The following is a 23,392-nucleotide window of genomic DNA, read 5'->3' as shown; positions in this document are numbered from 1 at the left end:
TTGGTGTAATCTACAGACCCCCTAATATCACTGAAGAGATAGAAGGTCGGCTGTATAAACAAATAGAGAGGGCCGCCCGGGCAGGTACAGTGGTAATAATGGGAGATTTTAACTATCCAGATATAGATTGGGGCCGGGGGCTGGCTAAAACTACAAAGGGGTGAAAATTCCTAAATTTATTGCAGGATAATTTTATGGGCCAGTTTGTGGAGGACCCAAAAAGAAGTGATGCCTTGTTGGATCTGATCATTTCCAACAACGCAGAGCTGATTGGTAATGTAACTGTGCGGGAAAACCTTGGTAATAGTGACCACAATATAGTTACTTTTGACTTAAAATGTAGAAAACAAAGACAGACGGGGAAAGCAAAAACATATAACTTTAAAAAGGCAAATTTCCCTGGGCTGAGAGCTGCACTACAGGGCATAGACTGGGGGGAGGTGTTCTCAAATACTGATACAGAAGGTAAATGGGACATCTTTAAATCAACTCTAAATAACTATACAGCTAAATATATACCAAAGGGGAACAAATATAAACGATTAAAACTAAATCCTACATGGCTGACAAATGAGGTTAAAAGAGCAATAAACAACAAAAAAATAGCCTTCAAAAAATTCTAATCTGATGGGTCAGCTATAACATTTAAACAGTACAAGGAGCTTAATAAAATCTGTAAAAATGTAATAAAAACAGCAAAAATTAAAAATGAGAGACAGGTGGCCAAAGAAAGCAAAATTAATCCTAAATATTTTTTTAGATATATAAATACAAAAAAACCAAGGACAGAGCATGTAGGACCCCTTAATAATGATAATGGGGAGGTTGTCATAGGCGATCAAGAGAAGGCGGAGCTACTGAATGGGTTCTATAGTTCTGTATATACTATGGAAGAAGGAGCTGACATTGGCCGGGTCAGTGCTGGTAACACATCATGTAATGTACTCAACTGGCTTAATGTAGAGATGGTACAAGGTAAGTTAAGTAAAGTAAATGTAAGCAAATCTCCAGGGCCGGATGGACTACACCCAAGAGTTCTTAGAGAGGTAAGTTCAGTAATATCTGTACCCTTGTTCATGATATTTAGAGATTCTCTGGTGTCTGGTATTGTGCCAAGGGACTGGCGCAAGGCTAATGTGGTACCAATCTTCAAGAAGGGCTCTAGGTCTTCGCCAGGCAATTATAGACCGGTAAGTCTAACGTGCATTGTGGGTAAATTGTTTGAAGGACTTATAAGGGATTACATACAGGAATACATAGGGGATAATAGTATTATAAGTGATAGCCAGCATGGGTTTACTAAGGATAGAAGTTGTCAAACCAATCTAATTTGCTTTTATGAAGAGGTGAGTAGAAGCTTTGACAGAGGAATGGCTGTGGATATAGTGTTTCTGGTTTTTGCCAAAGCGTTTGATACTGTCCCTCACAGACGTCTGACAGGTAAGTTAAGGTCCTTGGGCTTGGAAACTTTAGTTTGTAACTGGATTGGACACTGGCTCTTGGATCGTACCCAGAGAGTGGTGGTCAATGATTCGTACTCTGATTGGTCCCCGGTTATTAGTGGTGTACCCCAAGGTTCAGTACTGGGCCCGCTGCTGTTTAATTTATTTATCAATGATATAGAGGATGGTATTAACAGCTCTGTTTCTATCTTTGCACATGACACCAAGCTTTGTAGCACGGTGCAGTCTATAGAGGATGTGCATAAGTTACAAGATGACTTGGATAGACTAAGTGTCTGGGCATCCACTTGGCAAATGAGGTTCAATGTGGATAAATGTAAAGTTATGCATCTGGGTACTAATAACCTGCATGCGTCGTATGTCTTAGGGGGGATTAAACTGGCAGAGTCACTGGTAGAGAAGGATCTGGGTGTACTTGTAGATCACAGACTACAGAATAGCATGCAATGTCAGGCTGCTGCTTCCAAAGCCGGCAGGATATTGTCATGTATCAAAAGAGGCATGGACTCGAGGGACAGGGACATAATACTCCCCCTTTATAAAGCATTGGTACGGCCTGACCTGGAATATGCTGTTCAGTTTTGGTCGCCTGTTCATAAAAGGGACACTGCGGAGTTGGAAAGGGTGCAGAGACGTGCGACTAAACTAATATGGGGCATGGAACATCTTAGCTATGAGGAGCGATTAAAGGAGTTACAATTGTTTAGTCTTGAGAAGAGACGTTTAAGGGGGGATATGATAAACGTATATAAGTATATAAATGGCCCATACAAAAAATATGGAGAAAAACTGTTCCAGGTTAAACCCCCTCAAAGGACGAGGGGGCACTCCCTCCGTCTGGAGAAGAAAAGGTTTAGTCTAAAGGGGCGAAACGCCTTCTTTACCGTGAGGACTGTGAATTTATGGAACGGTCTACCTCAGGAACTGGTCACAGCAGGAACAATTAACAGCTTTAAAACAGGGTTAGATACATTCCTGGAACAAAATAACATTAATGCTTATGCAGAATTATAAAACTACATCCCTTTCCCTTATCCCCTTACACCCTTCCCTTCAATTCCCTGGTTGGACTTGATGGACGTATGTCTTTTTTCAACCATACTAACTATGTAACTATGTAACCCTTTAGGTGTTTCACAGGAATAGCAGCAAAGTGAAGGATAAAATTCACCATCTTCATTTTTTACACTTGCATGTTCTTGTAGACCAAATTTTTGAATTTTTACAAGGGGTAAAAGGAGAAAATTTATACTTGTATTTGTAGCCCAATTTCTCTCGAGTAAGCACATACCTCATATGTCTATGTAAAGTGTTCGGCGGGCGCACTACAGGGCTCAGAAGCGACAAGGGGATTTTGGAGAATACGTTTTTCTGAAATGGTTTTTGGGGGGCATGTTGCATTTAGGAAGCCCCTATGGTGCCAGAACAGCAAAAACAAAAACACATGGCATACCATTTTGGAAACAAGACCCCTTGAGGAACGCAACAAGGAATGAAGTGAGCCTTTATACCCCACAGGTGTTTCAGGAGTTTTGCATATGTAAAAACAAAAAAAAATGTTTTCACTAAAATGTGTGTTTCCCCCCCAAATTTCACATTTTTGCAAGGGTTAATAGCAGAAAATACCCCCCAAAATTTGTAACCCAATCTCTTCTGAGTATGGAGGTACCCCATAAGTTGACCTGAAGTGCACTACGGGCGAACTACAATGCTCAGAAGAGAAGGAGTCATATTTGGCTTTTTGAGAGCAAATTTTGGTCGGGGGGCATGTCGCATTTAGGAAGCCCCTATGGTGCCAGAACAGCAAAAAAAAAAACACATGGCATACCATTTTGGAAACTAGACCCCTTGAGGAACGTAACAAGGAATAAAGTGAGCCTTAAAACCCCACAGGGGTTTCACAACTTTTGCATATGTAAAAAAAAAAATTAATTCACTAAAATGTGTGTTTCGCCCCAAAATTCACATTTTTGCAAGGGTTAATAGCAGAAAATACCCCCCAAAATTTGTAACCCCATTTCTTCTGAGTATGGAAATACCCCATGTGTGGACGTCAAGTGCCCTGCGGTCGAACTACAATGCTCAGAAGAGGAGGAGCGCCATTGAGCTTTTGAAGAGTGAATTTGTTTGGAATGATAGTCAGGGGCCATGTGCGTTTACAAAGCCCCCCGTGGTGCCAGAACAGTGGATCCCCCCACATGTGACCCCATTTTGGAAACTACACCCCTCACATAATTTAATAAGGGGTGCAGTGAGTATTTGCACCCCACTGGCATTTGACAGATCTTTGGAACAGTGGGCTGAGCAAATGAAAAATGTTATTTTTCATTTTCACGGACCACTGTTCCAAAAATCTGTCAGACACCTGTGGGGCTTAAATGCTCACTGCACCCCTTATTACATTACGTGAGGGGTGTAGTTTCCAAAATGGGGTCACATGTTGGGGGGTCCATTGTTCTGGAACTATGGGGGCTTTGTAAACACACGTGGCCTTCAATTCCGGACACATTTTCTCTTCAAAATCCCAATGGCGCTCCTTCTGTTCTGAGCATTGTAGTTCGCCCGCCGAGCACTTTACATCCACATTTGGGGTATTTTCTTACTCAGAAGAAATGGGGTTACAAATTTCGGGGGGCTTTTTAGTGAAGCATTTTAGTGGAAAAAAAAAAAATTATTTCATTTTCCCATCCAACTTTAACGAAAATTTGTCAAACACCTTTGGGTTGTTAATGCTCACTATACCCCTTGTTACATTCCGTGAGGGATGTAGTTTCCAAAATGGGGTCACATGTCGGTATTTATTTTTTTAGGTTTATGTCAGAACTGCTGTAAAATTAGCCAACCCTGTGCGCTCTCGCTCCTGAGCCTTGTTGTGCGTCCGCAGAGCATTTTACGCCCACATATGGGGTATTTCCGTACTCAGGAGAAATTGTGTTACAAATTTTGGGGGTCTTTTTTTTCCTTTTACCTCTTGTGAAAATAAAAAGTAAAGGGCAACACCAGCATGTTAGTGTAAAAAAAATATTTTTTACACTAACAGGCTGTTGTAGACCCCAACTTTTCCTTTTCATAAGGGGTAAAGGGAGAAAAAGCCCCCAACATTTGTAGTGTAATTTCTCCCGAGTACGGAGATACCCCATATGTGGCCCTAAACTGTTTCCTTGAAATACGACAGGGCTCCGAAGTGAGAGAGCGCCATGCACATTTGAGGACTAAATTAGGGATTGCATAGGGGTGGACATAGGGGTATTCTACGCCATTGATTCCCAAACAGGGTTCCTCCAGCTGTTGCTAAATTCCCAGCATGCCTGGACAGTCAGTGGCTGTGTTGTTGTTTTGCAACAGCTGGAGGCTCCGTTTTGGAAACACTGCTGTAAAATAAGTTTTTAATTTTTATTGGGGGGGGGGGGGGACAGACAGTGTAAGGGGGTGAATATGTAGTGTTTTACCCTTTATTATGTGTTAGTGTAGTGTTTTTAGGGTACATTCACACTGGCGCTGGCGAAAAATTTGCCGCAGCTCATACTTGAAGCAGAAAACTTACTGTAAGCCTGCCCGTGTGAATGTACCCTGTACATTCACATGGGGGTTGGGGGGGGGGGAGTAAACCTCCAGCTGTTTCAAAACTACAACTCCCAGCATGTACTGACAGACCGTGCATGCTGGGAGTTGTACTTTTGCAACAGCTGGAGGCACACTGGAAAACCTTCAGTTAGGTTCTGTTATCTAACTCAATATTTTCCAACCAGTGTGCCTCCAGCTGTTGCAAAACTACAACTCCCAGGATGTACTGATCACCAAAGGGCATGCTGGGAGATATAGTTATGCAACAGCTGGAGGGATCGCAACTACAACTCCCAGCATGCTGGGATTTGCAGTTTTGCAACATCTGGAGAGCTACAGTATAGAGACCACTGCAAACTGTGGACCTCCAGATGCTGCAAAACTACAAATCTCAGCATGCCCAGACAGCAAACAGTTGTACGGATATGCTAGGAGTTGTAGTTTTGCAAGATCTGGAGGGCTATAGTTCAGAGACTACCATATAGTGGTCTCAAACTGTAGCCCTCCAGCTGTTGCAAAACTACAACTCCCAGCATGCCCAAACAGCTGTCTGGGCATGCTGGGAGTTGTAGTTTTGCAACATCTGGAGTGCTACAGTATAGAGACCACTATATAGTGGTCTCGGACTGCAGCCCTCCAGATGTTGCTAGGCAACTTACCGTCTTCCGTCGGATCCAGGGAGCCGTCCTCTTCTGCCACACGACATTGCCCCCCGCCGATCTGGGTATGTGGACTCCGGCGCCGGTCCTCAGTCATTTCTCCGTCCTGCCCCGCCTATTGTGGGGGAGCAGGACGGGGAAAACGAAAGTTAACCCCCCCGCCCCCGATCTGCTATTGGTGGTCGCGTCTGGACCACCAATAGCAGGGATAGGAGGGGTGGCACCCCTGCCACCTCACTCCTATCTCTTCAGGGGGATTGTGGGTGTCTTAGACACCCGCGGTCCCCCTTATATTCCGGGTCACCATAGACCCGTAATGACTCGGAATTGCGCAAATCGCAAGTGTGAATTCACTTGCGATTTGCGGCGATCGCGGACATGGGGGCGGGGGGGTTTCCCGGGACCCCCCTCGGCGTTTGCCTGGGACGCCTGCAGAATGATTTCAGCAGGCGTCCGGTTTTGCAACCCGTCCGGCACGCGGCGGGATGCGAAATTCAGTGGGACGTATGAGTATGTCCCTGGTCCTTAAGACCCAGGGCGTAGGGACGTACTCATACGTCTGTGGTCCTTAAGGGGTTAAATGACATCCTCTGGTGATGGCTCCGAGAAGACACCAAGGAGACTAATAATAACTACCAGAAGACAATGGTGAATCCTCTAGATAACGCAAATTAACATCTAATAGACAGAGCATCGGGAAGATAGAAAGCCCAATAAAGATTAATATGTGCTGTTAAAGATATAAATATTGGATATGATATACACTGCTCAAAAAAAAATAAAGAGAACACAATGTAACTCCAAGTCAATGACACTTCTGTGAAATCACACTGTCCACTCAGGAAGCAACACTGATTGACAATCAATTTCACATGAAGTTGTGCAAATGGAACAGACAACAGGTGGAAATTGTATGCAATTAGCAAGACACCCCAAATAAAGGAGTGATTCGGCAGGTGGTGACCACAGATCACTTCTCAGTTCCTCTGCTTCCTGGCTGATGATTCGGTCACTTTTTAATGCTGGCAGTGCTTTCACTCTAGTGGTAGCATGAGACGGAGTCTACAACCCACACAAGTGTCTCAGGTAGTGCAGCTAATTCAGGATGGCACATCAATATGAGCTTTGGCTAGAAGGTTTGCTGTGTCTGTCACCGTAGTGTCTAGAGCATGGAGGCGCTACCAGGAGAAAGGCCAGTACATCAGAAGATGTGGAGGAGGCCGTGGGAGGGCAACAACCCAGCAGCAGGACCGCTACCTCTGCCTTTGTGCAAGGAGGAGCAGGAGGAGCCCTGCCAGAGCTCTGCAAAATGACCTCCAGCAGGCCACAAATATGCATATGTCCACTCAAACGGTCAGAAACAGACTCCATGAAGGGGGTATGAAGGCCCGACGTCCACAGGTGGAGCTTGTGCTTACAGCCCAACACCGTGCAGGATGTTTGGCACTTGCCAGAGAAAACCAAGATTGGCAAATTCGCCACTGCCGGCCTGTGCCTGAGCACATATGACAGACGTGACAGAGTCTGGAGACGCCGTGGAGAACGTTCTGCTGCCTGCAACATCCTCCAGCATGACCAGTTTGGCGGTGGGTCAGTAATGGTGTGGGGTGGCATTTCTTTGGGAGGCCGCACAGCCCTCCATGTGCTTGCCAGAGGAAGCCTGACTGCCATTAGGTACCGAGATGAGATCCTCAGACCCCTTGTGAGACCATATGCTGGTGCGGTTGGCCCTTGGTTCCTCCTGATGCAAGACAATGCTAGACCTCATGTGGCTGTAGTGTGTCAGCAGTTCCTGCAAGAGGAAGGCATTGATGCTCTGGACTGGCACGCCCGTTCTCTAGACCTGAATCCGATTAAGGACATCTGGAACATCATGTCTCGCTCCATCCACCAACACCATGTTACACTACAGACTGTGCAGGAGTTGGTGGATGCTTTAGTCCAGGTCTGGGAGGACATCTCTCAGGAGACCATCTGCCACCTCATCAGGAGCATGCCCAGGTGTTGTAGGGAGGTCATATGGGCACGTGGGGGTCACACACACCACTGAGCCTCATTTTGACTTGTTTTAAGGACATTACATCAAAGTTGGATCAGCCTGTAGTGTGGTTTTCCACTTTGATTTGGAGTGTGACTCCATATCCAGACCTCCATGGGTTGATAAATTTGATTTCCGTTGAACTTTCAACTATGTAAAGATGAAAGAATTTCACACGATTAGTTCATTCATTCAGATCTAGGATTGTTATCTTAGTACTTTTCAGCTGCTGTATGCTCCATAGGAAGTTGTATAGTTCTTTTCTGTCTGACCACAGTGCTCTCTGCTGACACCTCTGTCCATGTCAGGAACTGTCCAGAGCAGGATAGGTTTTCTATGGGGATTTGTTTCTACTCTGGATTGACAGAGGTGTCAGCAGAGAGCACTGTGGTCAGACTGAAAATAGCTACACAACTTCCTCTGTAGTATACAGTAGCTGATAAGTACTGGAAGGATTACGCTTTTTATAGAAGTAATATACTAATCTGTTTAAATTTCCAGAGACACGTAAGGTGTGTGTGCATTCACTATTCTGCGGTTACATCATATTTTATCCTCCAGTCACCTCAAGAGCTGCCATTACTATTCTGCTGTTACATCATATCTTATCCTCCAGTCAGCTCCAGAACTGCAGTCACTATTCATCTGTTACATCCTGTCTTATTCTCCTGCTCCCTTCTTAATTGTACTCACTTTTTTGCTTTTGCATCCTTTCTTATACTCTAGTAACCTCCAGAGTTCAAATTCTGCTGTTACGTCATGTCTTATAGGGGTACTCTGGCCCTAAGACATCTTATCCCCTATCCTTTGGATAGGGGATAAGATGTCTGATCGCGGGAGTCCCGCTGTTGGGAACCCCCGCTATCTCGCATGCAGCACCCACCTCTGGGAGCTGCATGCAGCGCTGCAGCCTTGGAGTCTGCCGGGTGATGTCACGTGGGGGCTGAGTCGTGACTTCATGATACTCCGACCCATAGTCGTGACCCGACAGACTCCGAGGCTGCAGCAATGCATGCAGCTCCCAGAGGTGGGTGCTGCATGCGAGATAGCGGGAGTCCCAAGTGGCGGGACCCCCGCAATCAGACATCTTATCCCCTATCTTTTGGATAGGGAATAAGATGTCTTTGGGCCAGAGTACCCCTATAACCATGGGCCTTCACCACTGTGGGATCTCAGCATATACAAAACATTGTCAGCTTTGCAGGGACTGGTAGATAGATATCCCTATTAGATAGCTCACCCCAGTAGATAAGTAGGTGCCCCCAATTGTTTCCCTCTTGAGGTAGCCAGGTCCCATCATTACTTTCCCCATTAGGTATCCAGGTCCTCTCAGTAGTTTCCCCCATTATGTCCCCAGGTCCCCTCAGTAGTTTCCACCATTCGGTATCCGGGTCTCCTCAGTAGTTTCCCCCATTAGGTCTCCAGGTACCATAATTACTTTCCCAATTAGGTATCCAGGTCCCCTCAGTAGTTTCCCCCATTAGGTACCCAGGTCTCCTCAGTAGTTTCCACCATTAGGTATCCAGGTCTCCTCAGTAGTTTCCCCCATTAGGAATTCAGGTCCCATCATTACTTTCCCCATTAGGTATCCACGTCCCCTCAGTAGTTTCCCCCCATTAGGTACCGAGGTCTCCTCAGTAGTTTCGCACATTAGGTATTCAGGTCTCCTCAGTAGTCCCCCCCCCCCATTAGGTACCCAGGTCTCCTCATTAGTTTCCCCCATTAGGTACCCAGGTCTCCTCAGTAGTTTCCCCCATTAGGTATCCAAGTCTCCTCAGTAGTTTCCCTATTAGGTACCCAGGTCTGCTCAGTAGTTTCCCCATGAGGTATCCAGATCCCCTCAGTAGTTTCCCCCATTAGGTACCCAGGTCTCCTCAGTAGTTTCCCCCCATGAGGTATCCAGATCCCCTCAGTAGTTTCCCCCATTAGGTATCCAGGTCTCCTCAGTAGTTTCCCCCATTAGGTACCCAGGTCTCCTCAGTAGTTTCCCCCCATTAGGTACCCAGGTCTCCTCAGTAGTTTCTCCCCATTAGGTACCGAAGTCTCTTCAGTAGTTTCCCCGAGTAGGTATTCAGGTCTCCTCAGTAGTTTTCCCCCATTAGGTATCAAGGTCTCCTCAGTAGTTTCCTCCCATTAGGTACCCAGGTCTCCTCAGTAGTTTCCCCCCATTAGGTACCGAGGTCTCCTCAGTAGTTTTACCTATTATGTATTCAGGTCTCCTCAGTAGTTTCCCCCAATAGGTGTCCAGGTCTCCTCAGTAGTTTCCTCCATTAGATATTCAGGTTTCCTCAGTAGTTTCCCCCATTAGGTATCCAGGTCCCCTCAGTAGTTTCCCCCCATTAGGTATCCAGGTCTCCTCAGTAGTTTCCCCCCATTAGGTATCCAGGTCCCCTCAGTAGTTTCCCCCCATTAGTTATCCAGGTCTCCTCAGTAGTTTCCCCCCATTAGGTACCCAGGTCTCCTCAGTAGTTTCCCCCTATTAGGTATCCAGGTCTCCTCAGTAGTTTCCCCCCATTAGGTACCGAGGTCTCCTCAGTAGTTTCCCCCATTAGGTATTCAGGTCTCCTCAGCAGTTTCCCCCCATAGGTGTCCAGGTCTCCTCAGTAGTTTCCCCCATTAAGTATCCAGGTCTCCTCAGTAGTTTCCCTGATTAGGTATTCAGGTCTCCTCAGTAGTTTCCCCCATTAGGTATCCAGGTCTCCTCAGTAGTTTCCCCCCATTAGGTACCCAGGTCTACTCAGTAGTTTCCCCCATTAGGTACCCCGGTCTCCTCAGTAGTTTCCCCCCATTAGGTACCGAGGTCTCCTCAGTAGTTTCCCCCATTAGGTATCAAGGTCTCCTCAGTAGTTTCCCCCCCATTAGGTACCCAGGTCTCCTCAGTAGTTTCCCCCCATTAGGTAACAAGGTCTCCTCAGTAGTTTCCCCCCATTAGGTACCGAGGTCTCCTCAGTAGTTTCCCCGATTAGGTTTTCAGGTCTCCTCAGTAGTTTCCCCCATTAGGTATCCAGGTCTCCTCAGTAGTTTCCCCCCATTAGGTACCCAGGTCTCCTCAGCAGTTTCCCCCTATAAGTACCCAGGTCTACTCAGTAGTTTCCCCCATTAGGTACCCCGGTCTCCTCAGTAGTTTCCCCCCATTAGGTACCGAGGTCTCCTCAGTAGTTTCCCCCATTAGGTATTCAGGTCTCCTCAGTAGTTTCCCCCATTAGGTATCAAGGTCTCCTCGGTAGTTTCCTCCATTAGGTATTCAGGTCTCCTCAGTAGTTTCCCCCATTAGGTATCCAGGTCTCCTCAGTAGTTTCCCCCATTAAGCATCCAGGTCTCTTCAGCAGTTTCCCCCATTAGGTATTCAGGTCTCCTCAGTAGTTTCCCCCATTAGGTATCCAGGTCCCCTCAGTAGTTTCCCCATTAGGTTTCCAGGTCTCCTCAGTAGTTTCCCCCATTAAGCATCAAGGTCTCCTCAGCAGTTTCTCCCATTAGGTATTCAGGTCCCCTCAGTAGTTTCCCCATTAGGTATCCAGGTCTCCTCAGTAGTTTCACCCATTAGGTATCCAGGTCCCCTCAGTAGTTTCCCCATTTGATACCCAGGTCTCCTCAGTAGTTTCCCCATTAGGTATCCAGGTCTCTTCAGTAGTTCCCCCCATTAGGTTCCCAGGTCTCCTCAGTAGTTTCCCCCATTAGGTACCTAGGTCTCCTCAGTAGTTTCCCCCTATTAGGTATCCAGGTCTCCTCAGTAGTTTCCCCCATTAGGTACCTAGGTCTCCTCAGTAGTTTCCCCCTATTAGGTATCCAGGTCTCCTCAGTAGTTTCCCCCATTAGGTACCTAGGTCTCCTCAGTAGTTTCCCCTATTAGGTACCCCCGTCTCCTCAGTAGTTTCCCCCTATTAGGTATCCAGGTCTCCTCAGTAGTTTCCCCCATTAGATATTCAGGTCTCCTCAGTAGTTTCCCCCATTAGGTATCCAGGTCCCCTCAGTAGTTTCCCCCCATTAGTTATCCAGGTCTCCTCAGTAGTTTCCCCCCATTAGGTACCCAGGTCTCCTCAGTAGTTTCCCCCTATTAGGTATCCAGGTCTCCTCAGTAGTTTCCCCCCATTAGGTACCGAGGTCTCCTCAGTAGTTTCCCCCATTAAGTATCCAGGTCTCCTCAGTAGTTTCCCTGATTAGGTATTCAGGTCTCCTCAGTAGTTTCCCCCATTAGGTATCCAGGTCTCCTCAGTAGTTTCCCCCCATTAGGTACCCAGGTCTACTCAGTAGTTTCCCCCATTAGGTACCCCGGTCTCCTCAGTAGTTTCCCCCCATTAGGTACCGAGGTCTCCTCAGTAGTTTCCCCCATTAGGTATCAAGGTCTCCTCAGTAGTTTCCCCCCCATTAGGTACCCAGGTCTCCTCAGTAGTTTCCCCCCATTAGGTAACAAGGTCTCCTCAGTAGTTTCCCCCCATTAGGTACCGAGGTCTCCTCAGTAGTTTCCCCGATTAGGTTTTCAGGTCTCCTCAGTAGTTTCCCCCATTAGGTATCCAGGTCTCCTCAGTAGTTTCCCCCCATTAGGTACCCAGGTCTCCTCAGCAGTTTCCCCCTATAAGTACCCAGGTCTACTCAGTAGTTTCCCCCATTAGGTACCCCGATCTCCTCAGTAGTTGCCCCCCATTAGGTACCGAGGTCTCCTCAGTAGTTTCCCCCATTAGGTATTCAGGTCTCCTCAGTAGTTTCCCCCATTAGGTATCAAGGTCTCCTCGGTAGTTTCCTCCATTAGGTATTCAGGTCTCCTCAGTAGTTTCCCCCATTAGGTATCCAGGTCTCCTCAGTAGTTTCCCCCATTAAGCATCCAGGTCTCTTCAGCAGTTTCCCCCATTAGGTATTCAGGTCTCCTCAGTAGTTTCCCCCATTAGGTATCCAGGTCCCCTCAGTAGTTTCCCCATTAGGTTTCCAGGTCTCCTCAGTAGTTTCCCCCATTAAGCATCAAGGTCTCCTCAGCAGTTTCTCCCATTAGGTATTCAGGTCCCCTCAGTAGTTTCCCCATTAGGTATCCAGGTCTCCTCAGTAGTTTCACCCATTAGGTATCCAGGTCCCCTCAGTAGTTTCCCCATTTGATACCCAGGTCTCCTCAGTAGTTTCCCCATTAGGCATCCAGGTCTCTTCAGCAGTTTCCCCCATTAGGTATTCAGGTCTCCTCAGTAGTTTCCCCCATTAGGTATCCAGGTCCCCTCAGTAGTTTCCCCATTAGGTTTCCAGGTCTCCTCAGTAGTTTCCCCCATTAAGCATCAAGGTCTCCTCAGCAGTTTCTCCCATTAGGTATTCAGGTCTCCTCAGTAGTTTCCCCCATTAGGTATCCAGGTCCCCTCAGTAGTTTCCCCATTAGGTATCCAGGTCTCCTCAGTAGTTTCACCCATTAGGTATCCAGGTCCCCTCAGTAGTTTCCCCCATTAAGTACCCAGGTCTCCTCAGAAGTTTCCCCCTATTAGGTACCCAGGTCTACTCAGTAGTTTCCCCCATTAGGTACCCCGGTCTCCTCAGTAGTTTCCCCTCATTAGGTACCGAGGTCTCCTCAGTAGTTTCCCCCATTAGGTATCAAGGTCTCCTCAGTAGTTTCCCCCCCATTAGGTACCCAGGTCTCCTCAGTAGTTTCCCCCCATTAGGTAACAAGGTCTCCTCAGTAGTTTCCCCCCATTAGGTACCGAGGTCTCCTCAGTAGTTTCCCCGATTAGGTTTTCAGGTCTCCTCAGTAGTTTCCCCCATTAGGTATCCAGGTCTCCTCAGTAGTTTCCCCCCATTAGGTACCCAGGTCTCCTCAGCAGTTTCCCCCATTAGGTACACAGGTCTACTCAGTAGTTTCCCCCATTAGGTACCCCGGTCTCCTCAGTAGTTTCCCCCCATTAGGTACCGAGGTCTCCTCAGTAGTTTCCCCCATTAGGTATCAAGGTCTCCTCGGTAGTTTCCCCCATTAGGTATTCAGGTCTCCTCAGTAGTTTCCCCAATTAGGTATCCAGGTCTCCTCAGTAGTTTCCCCCATTAAGCATCCAGGTCTCTTCAGCAGTTTCCCCCATTAGGTATTCAGGTCTCCTCAGTAGTTTCCCCCATTAGGTATCCAGGTCCCCTCAGTAGTTTCCCCATTAGGTTTCCAGGTCTCCTCAGTAGTTTCCCCCATTAAGCATCAAGGTCTCCTCAGCAGTTTCTCCCATTAGGTATTCAGGTCTCCTCAGTAGTTTCCCCCATTAGGTATCCAGGTCCCCTCAGTAGTTTCCCCATTAGGTATCCAGGTCTCCTCAGTAGTTTCACCCATTAGGTATCCAGGTCCCCTCAGTAGTTTCCCCCATTAAGTACCCAGGTCTCCTCAGAAGTTTCCCCCTATTAGGTACCCAGGTCTTCTCAGTAGTTTCCCCCATTAGGTACCCCGGTCTCCTCAGTAGTTTCCCCCCATTAGGTACCGAGGTCTCCTCAGTAGTTTCCCCCATTAGGTATTCAGTTCTCCTCAGCAGTTTCCCCCCATAGGTGTCCAGGTCTCCTCAGTAGCTTCCCCCATTAAGTATCCAGGTCTCCTCAGTAGTTTCCCCGATTAGGTATTCAGGTCTCCTAAGTAGTTTCCCCCATTAGGTATCAAGGTCTCCTCAGTAGTTTCCCCCCATTAGGTACCCAGGTCTCCTCAGTAGTTTCCCCCATTAGGTACCGAGGTCTCCTCAGTAGTTTCCCCCATTAGGTATCCAGGTCTCCTCAGTAGTTTCCCCCCATTAGGTACCCAGGTCTCCTCAGTAGTTTCCCCCCATAAGGTAACAAGGTCTCCTCAGTAGTTTCCCCCAATTAGGTACCGAAGTCTCCTCAGTAGTTTCCTCGAGTAGGTATTCAGGTCTCCTCAGTAGTTTTCCCCCATTAGGTATCCAGGTCTCCTCAGTAGTTTCCTCCCATTAGGTACCCAGGTCTACTCAGTAGTTTCCCCCCATTAGGTACCCCTGTCTCCTCAGTAGTTTCCCCCCATTAGGTACCGAGGTCTCCTCAGTAGTTTTACCTATTAGGTATTCAGGTCTCCTCAATAGTTTCCCCCAATAGGTGTCCAGGTCTCCTCAGTAGTTTCTTCCATTAAGTATCCAGGTCTCCTCAGTAGTTTCCCCCATTAGATATTCAGGTCTCCTCAGTAGTTTCCCCCATTAGGTATCCAGGTCCCCTCAGTAGTTTCCCCCCATTAGTTATCCAGGTCTCCTCAGTAGTTTCCCCCCATTAGGTACCCAGGTCTCATCAGTAGTTTCCCCCTATTAGGTATCCAGGTCTCCTCAGTAGTTTCCCCCATTAGGTATTCAGGTCTCCTCAGCAGTTTCCCCCCATAGGTGTCCAGGTCTCCTCAGTAGTTTCCCCCATTAAGTATCCAGGTCTCCTCAGTAGTTTCCCTGATTAGGTATTCAGGTCTCCTCAGTAGTTTCCCCCATTAGGTATCCAGGTCTCCTCAGTAGTTTCCCCCCATTAGGTACCCAGGTCTACTCAGTAGTTTCCCTCCATTAGGTACCGAGGTCTCCTCAGTAGTTTCCCCCATTAGGTATCAAGGTCTCCTCAGTAGTTTCCCCCCCATTAGGTACCCAGGTCTCCTCAGTAGTTTCCCCCCATTAGGTAACAAGGTCTCCTCAGTAGTTTCCCCCCATTAGGTACCGAGCTCTCCTCAGTAGTTTCCCCGATTAGGTTTTCAGGTCTCCTCAGTAGTTTCCCCCATTAGGTATCCAGGTCTCCTCAGTAGTTTCCCCCCATTAGGTACCCAGGTCTCCTAAGCAGTTTCCCCCATTAGGTACACAGGTCTACTCAGTAGTTTCCCCCATTAGGTACCCCGGTCTCCTCAGTAGTTTCCCCCCATTAGGTACCGAGGTCTCCTCAGTAGTTTCCCCCATTAGGTATCAAGGTCTCCTCGGTAGTTTCCCCCATTAGGTATTCAGGTCTCCTCAGTAGTTTCCCCCATTAGGTATCCAGGTCTCCTCAGTAGTTTCCCCCATTAAGCATCCAGGTCTCTTCAGCAGTTTCCCCCATTAGGTATTCAGGTCTCCTCAGTAGTTTCCCCCATTAGGTATCCAGGTCCCCTCAGTAGTTTCCCCATTAGGTTTCCAGGTCTCCTCAGTAGTTTCCCCCATTAAGCATCAAGGTCTCCTCAGCAGTTTCTCCCATTAGGTATTCAGGTCTCCTCAGTAGTTTCCCCCATTAGGTATCCAGGTCCCCTCAGTAGTTTCCCCATTAGGTATCCAGGTCCCCTCAGTAGTTTCCCCATTAGGTATCCAGGTCTCCTCAGTCGTTTCACCCATTAGGTATCCAGGTCCCCTCAGTAGTTTCCCCATTAGATACCCAGGTCTCCTCAGTAGTTTCCCCATTAGGTATCCAGGTCTCTTCAGTTGTTCCCCCCATTAGGTTCCCAGGTCTCCTCAGTAGTTTCCCCCATTAGGTACCTAGGTCTCCTCAGTAGTTTCCCCCTATTAGGTATCCAGGTCTCCTCAGTAGTTTCCCCCATTAGGTACCTAGGTCTCCTCAGTAGTTTCCCCCTATTAGGTATCCAGGTCTCCTCAGTAGTTTCCCCCATTAGGTACCTAGGTCTCCTCAGTAGTTTCCCCCTATTAGGTACCCCGGTCTCCTCAGTATTTTCCCCCTATTAGGTACCCCGGTCTCCTCAGTAGTTTCCCCCTATTAGGTATCCAGGTCTCCTCAGTAGTTTCCCCCATTAAGTATCCAGGTCTCCTCAGTAGTTTCCCCGATTAGGTATTCAGGTCTCCTCAGTAGTTTCCCCCATTAGGTATCCAGGTCTCCTCAGTAGTTTCCCCGCATTAGGTACCCAGGTCTACTCAGTAGTTTCCCCCATTAGGTACCCCGGTCTCCTCAGTAGTTTCCCCCCATTAGGTACCGAGGTCTCCTCAGTAGTTTCCCCCATTAGGTATCAAGGTCTCCTCAGTAGTTTCCCCCCCATTAGGTACCCAGGTCTCCTCAGTAGTTTCCCCCCATTAGGTAACAAGGTCTCCTCAGTAGTTTCCCCCCATTAGGTACCGAGGTCTCCTCAGTAGTTTCCCCGATTAGGTTTTCAGGTCTCCTCAGTAGTTTCCCCCATTAGGTATCCAGGTCTCCTCAGTAGTTTCCCCCCATTAGGTACCCAGGTCTCCTCAGCAGTTTCCCCCATTAGGTACCCAGGTCTACTCAGTAGTTTCCCCCATTAGGTACCCCGGTCTCCTCAGTAGTTTCCCCTCATTAGGTACCGAGGTCTCCTCATTAGTTTCCCCCATTAGGTATCAAGGTCTCCTCGGTAGTTTCCCCCATTAGGTATTCAGGTCTCCTCAGTAGTTTCCCCCATTAGGTATCCAGGTCTCCTCAGCAGTTTCCCCCATTAAGCATCCAGGTCTCTTCAGCAGTTTCCCCCATTAGGTATTCAGGTCTCCTCAGTAGTTTCTCCCATTAGGTATCCAGGTCCCCTCAGTAGTTTCCCCATTAGGTTTCCAGGTCTCCTCAGTAGTTTCCCCCATTAAGCATCAAGGTCTCCTCAGCAGTTTCTCCCATTAGGTATTCAGGTCTCCTCAGCAGTTTCTCCCATTAGGTATCCAGGTCCCCTCAGTAGTTTCCCTATTTGGTATCCAGGTCTCTTCAGTAGTTTCACCCATTAGGTATCCAGGTCCCCTCAGTAGTTTCCCCATTAGATACCCAGGTCTCCTCAGTAGTTTCCCCATTAGTTATCCAGGTCTCTTCAGTAGTTCCCCCCATTAGGTTCCCAGGTCTCCTCAGTAGTTTCCCCCATTAGGTACCTAGGTCTCCTCAGTAGTTTCCCCCTATTAGGTATCCAGGTCTCCTCAGTAGTTTCCCCCATTAGGTACCTAGGTCTCCTCAGTAGTTTCCCCCTATTAGGTATCCAGGTCTCCTCAGTAGTTTCACCCATTAGGTATCCAGGTCTCCTCAGTAGTTTCCCCATCAGATACCCAGGTCTCCTCAGTAGTTTCCCCATTAGGTATCCAGGTCTCCTCAGTAGTTTCCCCCATTAGGTCCCCAGGTCCCCCCAGAAGCCATTATACCTGTTTATCAGCTGCAGGCCTCCAGACCTCCTGTTCTGAGGTGACTATGTCCCGCATTTATCAAACCATGTGAGAGAAAAAGTTGTCATTTCCCACAGCAACCAATCACAGCTCAGCTAAAGAGCTCTGGTAAAGTGAAAGCTGAGCTGTGATTGGTTGCTGTGGGAAATCCCTCCACTTTTTCTCTCACACAGTTTGATAAATCTGGGCCCATATGCTGTAAACCAATAGTGGAACAAATGCTCTGTTCACAAAATGTAACCTAATTTGGGGAGATTTATCAATACTTGTGCAGAGTAGAGGCCTTCAGAGAGATTTTTCAGAGGCCTTTGTAAAAATGAAAGACACAATCTGATTGGTTGCTATGGGCAACTGGGCAACTTTTCATCTGCACTAGTATTGATAAATCTCCCCAATTGTCTTATAGGAAAGCATCTTATTTGTTCAAATGAACTCAAGCTATTTCCTTCCTTTAACTCTTCTGTGTAGAAATGTATAGGGGCTCATTCACATTGCCGCCAAACTCTGCTAAAGAAAGCTCCATTGCTGAGTCTGTTGGAGGGACGGGTTGTACTGTGACCTGTTCAGAGTCTGTTCAGAACACAAAATAAAAAAAATGAACCGAACAGACCATGAATGAGTGAGAGCACGATGGTAGTGTGAACTTAGCCTTACCTGAAAAGGAGCAGGCTGTAGTAACATTATTTGTGCAGGGTCTGTCTCATAGAGGTCAGTCTCACATTCTGCGGTCCCATATTGTTGTCACAGTGAGCCCCATGATGATATACAAGCTGCGGTCCCATATTGTTAGGCACAGTGAGCCCCATTATAATAAACAAGCTGCGGTCCCATATTGTTAGTCACAGTGAGCCCCATTATAATAAACAAGCTGCGGTCCCATATTGTTAGTCACAGTTAGCCCCATTATAATAAACAAGCTGCGGTCCCATATTGTTGTCACAGTGAGCCCCATTATAATAAACAAGCTGCGGTCCCATATTGTTGTCACAGTGAGCCCCATTATAATAAACAAGCTGTGGTCCCATATTGTTGTCACAGTGAGCCTCATTATAATAAACAAGCTGCGGTCCCATATTGTTGTCACAGTGAGCCCCATTATAATAAACAAGCTGCGGTCCCATATTGTTAGGCACAGTGAGCCCCATTATAATAAACAAGCTGTGGTCCCATATTGTTGTCACAGTGAGCCTTATTATAATAAACAAGCTGCGGTCCCATATTGTTAGGCACAGTGAGCCCCATTATAATAAACAAGCTGTGGTCCCATATTGTTGTCACAGTGAACCCCATTATAATAAACAAACTGCGGTCCCATATTTTTGTCACAGTGAGCCCCATTATAATAAACAAGCTGTGGTCCCATATTGTTGTCACAGTGAACCCCATTATAATAAACAAACTGTGGTCCCATATTGTTAGTCACAGTGAGCCCCATGATGATTTACAAGCTTCTGTCCCACATTGTTGTCACAGTGAGCCCCATTATAATAAACAAGCTGCGGTCCCATATTGTTAGTCACAGTTAGCCCCATTATAATAAACAAGCTGCGGTCCCATATTGTTAGGCACAGTGAGCCCCATTATAATAAACAAGCTGCGGTCCCATATTGTTAGTCACAGTGAGCCCCATTATAATAAACAAGCTGCGGTCCCATATTGTTAGTCGCAGTGAGCCCCATTATAATAAACAAGCTGCGGTCCCATATTGTTAGTCACAGTGAGCCCCATTATAATAAACAAGCTGTGGTCCCATATTGTTAGTCACAGTGAGCCCCATGATGATATACAAGCTGTGGTCCCAAATTGTTAGTCACAGTGAGCCCCATGATGATATACAAGCTGCGGTCCCATTTTGTTAGTAACAGTGAGCCCCATTATGATATATAAGCTGCGGTCCCATATTGTTAGTCACAGTTAGCCCCATGTTGAAATACAAGCTGTGGTCCCATATTGGTAGGCACAGTGAGCCCCATGATGATATACAAGCTGCAGTCCCTTATTGTTAGTCACAGTGAGCCTCATGATGATATACAAGCTGTGGTCCCATATTATTAGTCACAGTGAGCCCCATGATGATATACAAGCTGTGGTCCCATATTGTTAGTAACAGTGAGCCCCATGATGATATACAAGCTGTGGTCCTTTATTGTTAGTCACAGTGAGCCCCATTATAATAAAAAAGCTGCGGTTCCATATTGTTGTCAGAGTGAGACCCATGTTGATATACAAGCTGCGGTCTCATATTGTTCGTTACAGTTAGCCCCATGATATACAAGCTGCGGTCCCATATTGTTAGTAACAGTGAGCCCCATGATGATATACAAGCTGTGGTCCCATATTATTAGTCACAGTGAGCCCCATGATGATATGCAAGCTGGTGTCCCATATTGTTAGTCACAGTGAGCCCTATGATGATATACAAGCTGTGGTCCCTTATTGTTGGTCACAGTGAGCCCCATGATGATATACAAGCTGCGGTTCCATATTGTTAGTCACAGTGAGCCCCATGATGATATACAAGCTGTGGTCCCATATTGTTAGTCACAGTGAGCCCCATGATGATATACAAGCTGTGGTCCTATATTGTTAGTCACAGTGAGCTCCATGATGATATACAAGCTGTGGTCCCATATTGTTAGTCACAGTGAGCCCTATGATGATATACAAGCTTCGGTCCCATATTATTAGTCACAGTGAGCCCCATGATGATATACAAGCTGCGGTCCCATATTATTAGTCACAGTGAGCCCCATGATGATATACAAGCTGTGGTCCCTTATTGTTGGTCACAGTGAGCCCCATGATGATATACAAGCTTCGGTCTCATATTATTTGTCACAGTGAGGACCATGATGATATACAAGCTGCGGTCCCATATTATTCACAGTGAGCCCATTGATGATATACAAGCTGCGGTCCCATATTATTAGTCACAGTGAGCCCCATGATGAAATACAAACTGTGGTCCCATATTGTTAGTTACAGTGAGCCCCATGATATACAAGCTGCGGTCCAATATTGTTAGTCACAGTGAGCCCCATGATGATATACAAGCTGTGGTCCCATATCGTTAGTCACAGTGAGCCCCATGATAAAATACAAGCTGTGGTCCCATATTGTTAGTCACAGTGAGCCCCATGATGATATACAAGCTGTGGTCTCATATTATTAGTCACAGTGAGCCCCATGATGATAGACAAGCTGTGGTCCCATATTATTAGTCACAGTGAGCCCCAAGATCATATGCAAGCTGTGGTCCCATATTTTTAGTCACAGTGAGCCCCATGATGATATACAAGCTGTGGTCCCATATTGTTAGTCACAGTGAGCCCCATGATGATATACAAGCTGCGGTCCCTGATTGTTAGTCACAGTGAGCCCCATGATGATATACAAGCTTCTGTCCCATATTGTTGTCACAGTGAGCCACATTATAATGTACAAGCTGCGGTCCCATATTGTTAGTGACAGTAAGCCCCATTATAATAAACAAGCTGTGGTCCCATATTGTTAGTCACAGTGAGCCCCATGATGAAATACAAACTGTGGTCCCATATTGTTAGTCACAGTGAGCCCTATGATAATATACAAGCTGTGGTCCCTTATTGTTGGTCACAGTGAGCCCCATGATGATATACAAGCTGCTGTTCCATATTGTTAGTCACAGTGAGCCCCATGATGATATACAAGCTGTGGTCCCATATTATTAGTCACAGTGAGCCCCATGATGATATACAAGCTGCTGTTCCATATTGTTAGTCACAGTGAGCCCCGTGATGATATACAAGCTGTGGTCCCATATTGTTAGTCACAGTGAGCCCCATGATGATATACAAGCTGCGGTCCCATATTATTAGTCACAGTGAGCCCCATGATGAAATACAAACTGTGGTCCCATATTGTTAGTTACAGTGAGCCCCATGATGATATACAAGCTGCAGTCCCATATTGTTAGTCACAGTGAGCCCCATGATATACAAGCTGCGGTCCCATATTGTTAGTAACAGTGAGCCCCATGATGATATACAAGCTGTGGTCCCATATTGTTAGTAACAGTGAGCCCCATGATGATATACAAGCTGTGGTCCCATATTATTAGTCACAGTGAGCCCCATGATGATATACAAGCTGTGGTCCCATATTATTAGTCACAGTGAGCCCCATGATGATATACAAGCTGTGGTCCCATATTGTTAGTCACAGTGAGCCCCATGATGATATACAAGCTACGGTCTCATATTATTAGTCACAGTGAGCCCCATGATGATATACAAGCTACGGTCCCATATTGTTAGTCACAGTGAGCCCCGTGATGATATACAAGCTGCGGTCCCATATTATTAGTCACAGTGAGCTCCATGATGATATACAAGCTGCGGTCCCATATTGTTAGTCACAGTGAGCCCCATGATGATATACAAGCTGTGGTCCCATCTTGTTAGTCACAGTGAGCCCCATGATGATATACAAGCTGTGGTCCCATATTGTTAGTCACAGTGAGCCCCATGATAAAATACAAGCTGTGGTCCCATATTGTTAGTCACAGTGAGCCCCATGATGATATACGAGCTGTGGTCCCATATTATTAGTCACAGTGAGCCCCATGATGATAGACAAGCTGTGGTCCCATATTATTAGTCACAGTGAGCCCCAAGATCATATGCAAGCTGTGGTCCCATATTTTTAGTCACAGTGAGCCCCGTGATGATATACAAGCTGTGGTCCCATATTGTTAGTCACAGTGAGCCCCATGATGATATACAAGCTGTGGTCCCATATTGTTAGTCACAGTGAGCCCCATGATGATATACAAGCTGCGGTCCCTGATTGTTAGTCACAGTGAGCCCCATGATGATATACAAGCTTCTGTCCCATATTGTTGTCACAGTGAGCCACATTATAATGTACAAGCTGCGGTCCCATATTGTTAGTGACAGTAAGCCCCATTATAATAAACAAGCTGTGGTCCCATATTGTTAGTCACAGTGAGCCCCATGATGAAATACAAACTGTGGTCCCATATTGTTAGTCACAGTGAGCCCTATGATAATATACAAGCTGTGGTCCCTTATTGTTGGTCACAGTGAGCCCCATGATGATATACAAGCTGCTGTTCCATATTGTTAGTCACAGTGAGCCCCATGATGATATACAAGCTGTGGTCCCATATTATTAGTCACAGTGAGCCCCATGATGATATACAAGCTGCTGTTCCATATTGTTAGTCACAGTGAGCCCCGTGATGATATACAAGCTGTGGTCCCATATTGTTAGTCACAGTGAGCCCCATGATGATATACAAGCTGCGGTCCCATATTATTAGTCACAGTGAGCCCCATGATGAAATACAAACTGTGGTCCCATATTGTTAGTCACAGTGAGCCCCATGATGATATACAAGCTGCGGTCCCATATTGTTAGTCACAGTGAGCTTCATGATGATATACAAGCTGTGGTCCCATATTGTTAGTCACAGTGAACCCCATGATGATATACAAGCTGCGGTCCCATATTGTTAGTCACAGTGAGCCCCGTGATGATATACAAGCTGTGGTCCTATATTGTTAGTCACAGTGAGCCCCGTGATGATATACAAGCTGCGGTCCTATATTGTTAGTAACAGTGAGCCCCATGATGATATAC

General features: G+C 46.6%; 1 long non-coding RNA gene across 2 annotated transcripts in view; it reads right to left on the bottom strand.

Annotated features, from left to right (window-relative positions):
* Positions 1–17,855, bottom strand: part of LOC130283383 (uncharacterized) — a 121,163-nt gene extending 103,308 nt beyond the window's left edge. The window contains exon 1 of one of the 2 annotated variants that reach the window (XR_008846677.1): positions 17,729–17,855. This is a non-coding gene — a long non-coding RNA (uncharacterized LOC130283383). The remainder of the gene's footprint in view (positions 1–17,728) is intronic. The other variant, XR_008846678.1, reaches the window with a different exon arrangement.
* Between the last annotated feature and the right edge of the window lie 5,537 nt (positions 17,856–23,392).

Source organism: Hyla sarda, chromosome 7 (genome assembly GCF_029499605.1).
Source record: "Hyla sarda isolate aHylSar1 chromosome 7, aHylSar1.hap1, whole genome shotgun sequence".
Classification (NCBI taxonomy): Eukaryota; Metazoa; Chordata; class Amphibia; order Anura; family Hylidae; genus Hyla; species Hyla sarda.
The sequence above is the reverse complement of the archived record's forward strand: the minus strand, read 5'-3'. Positions and strand labels throughout refer to the sequence as shown.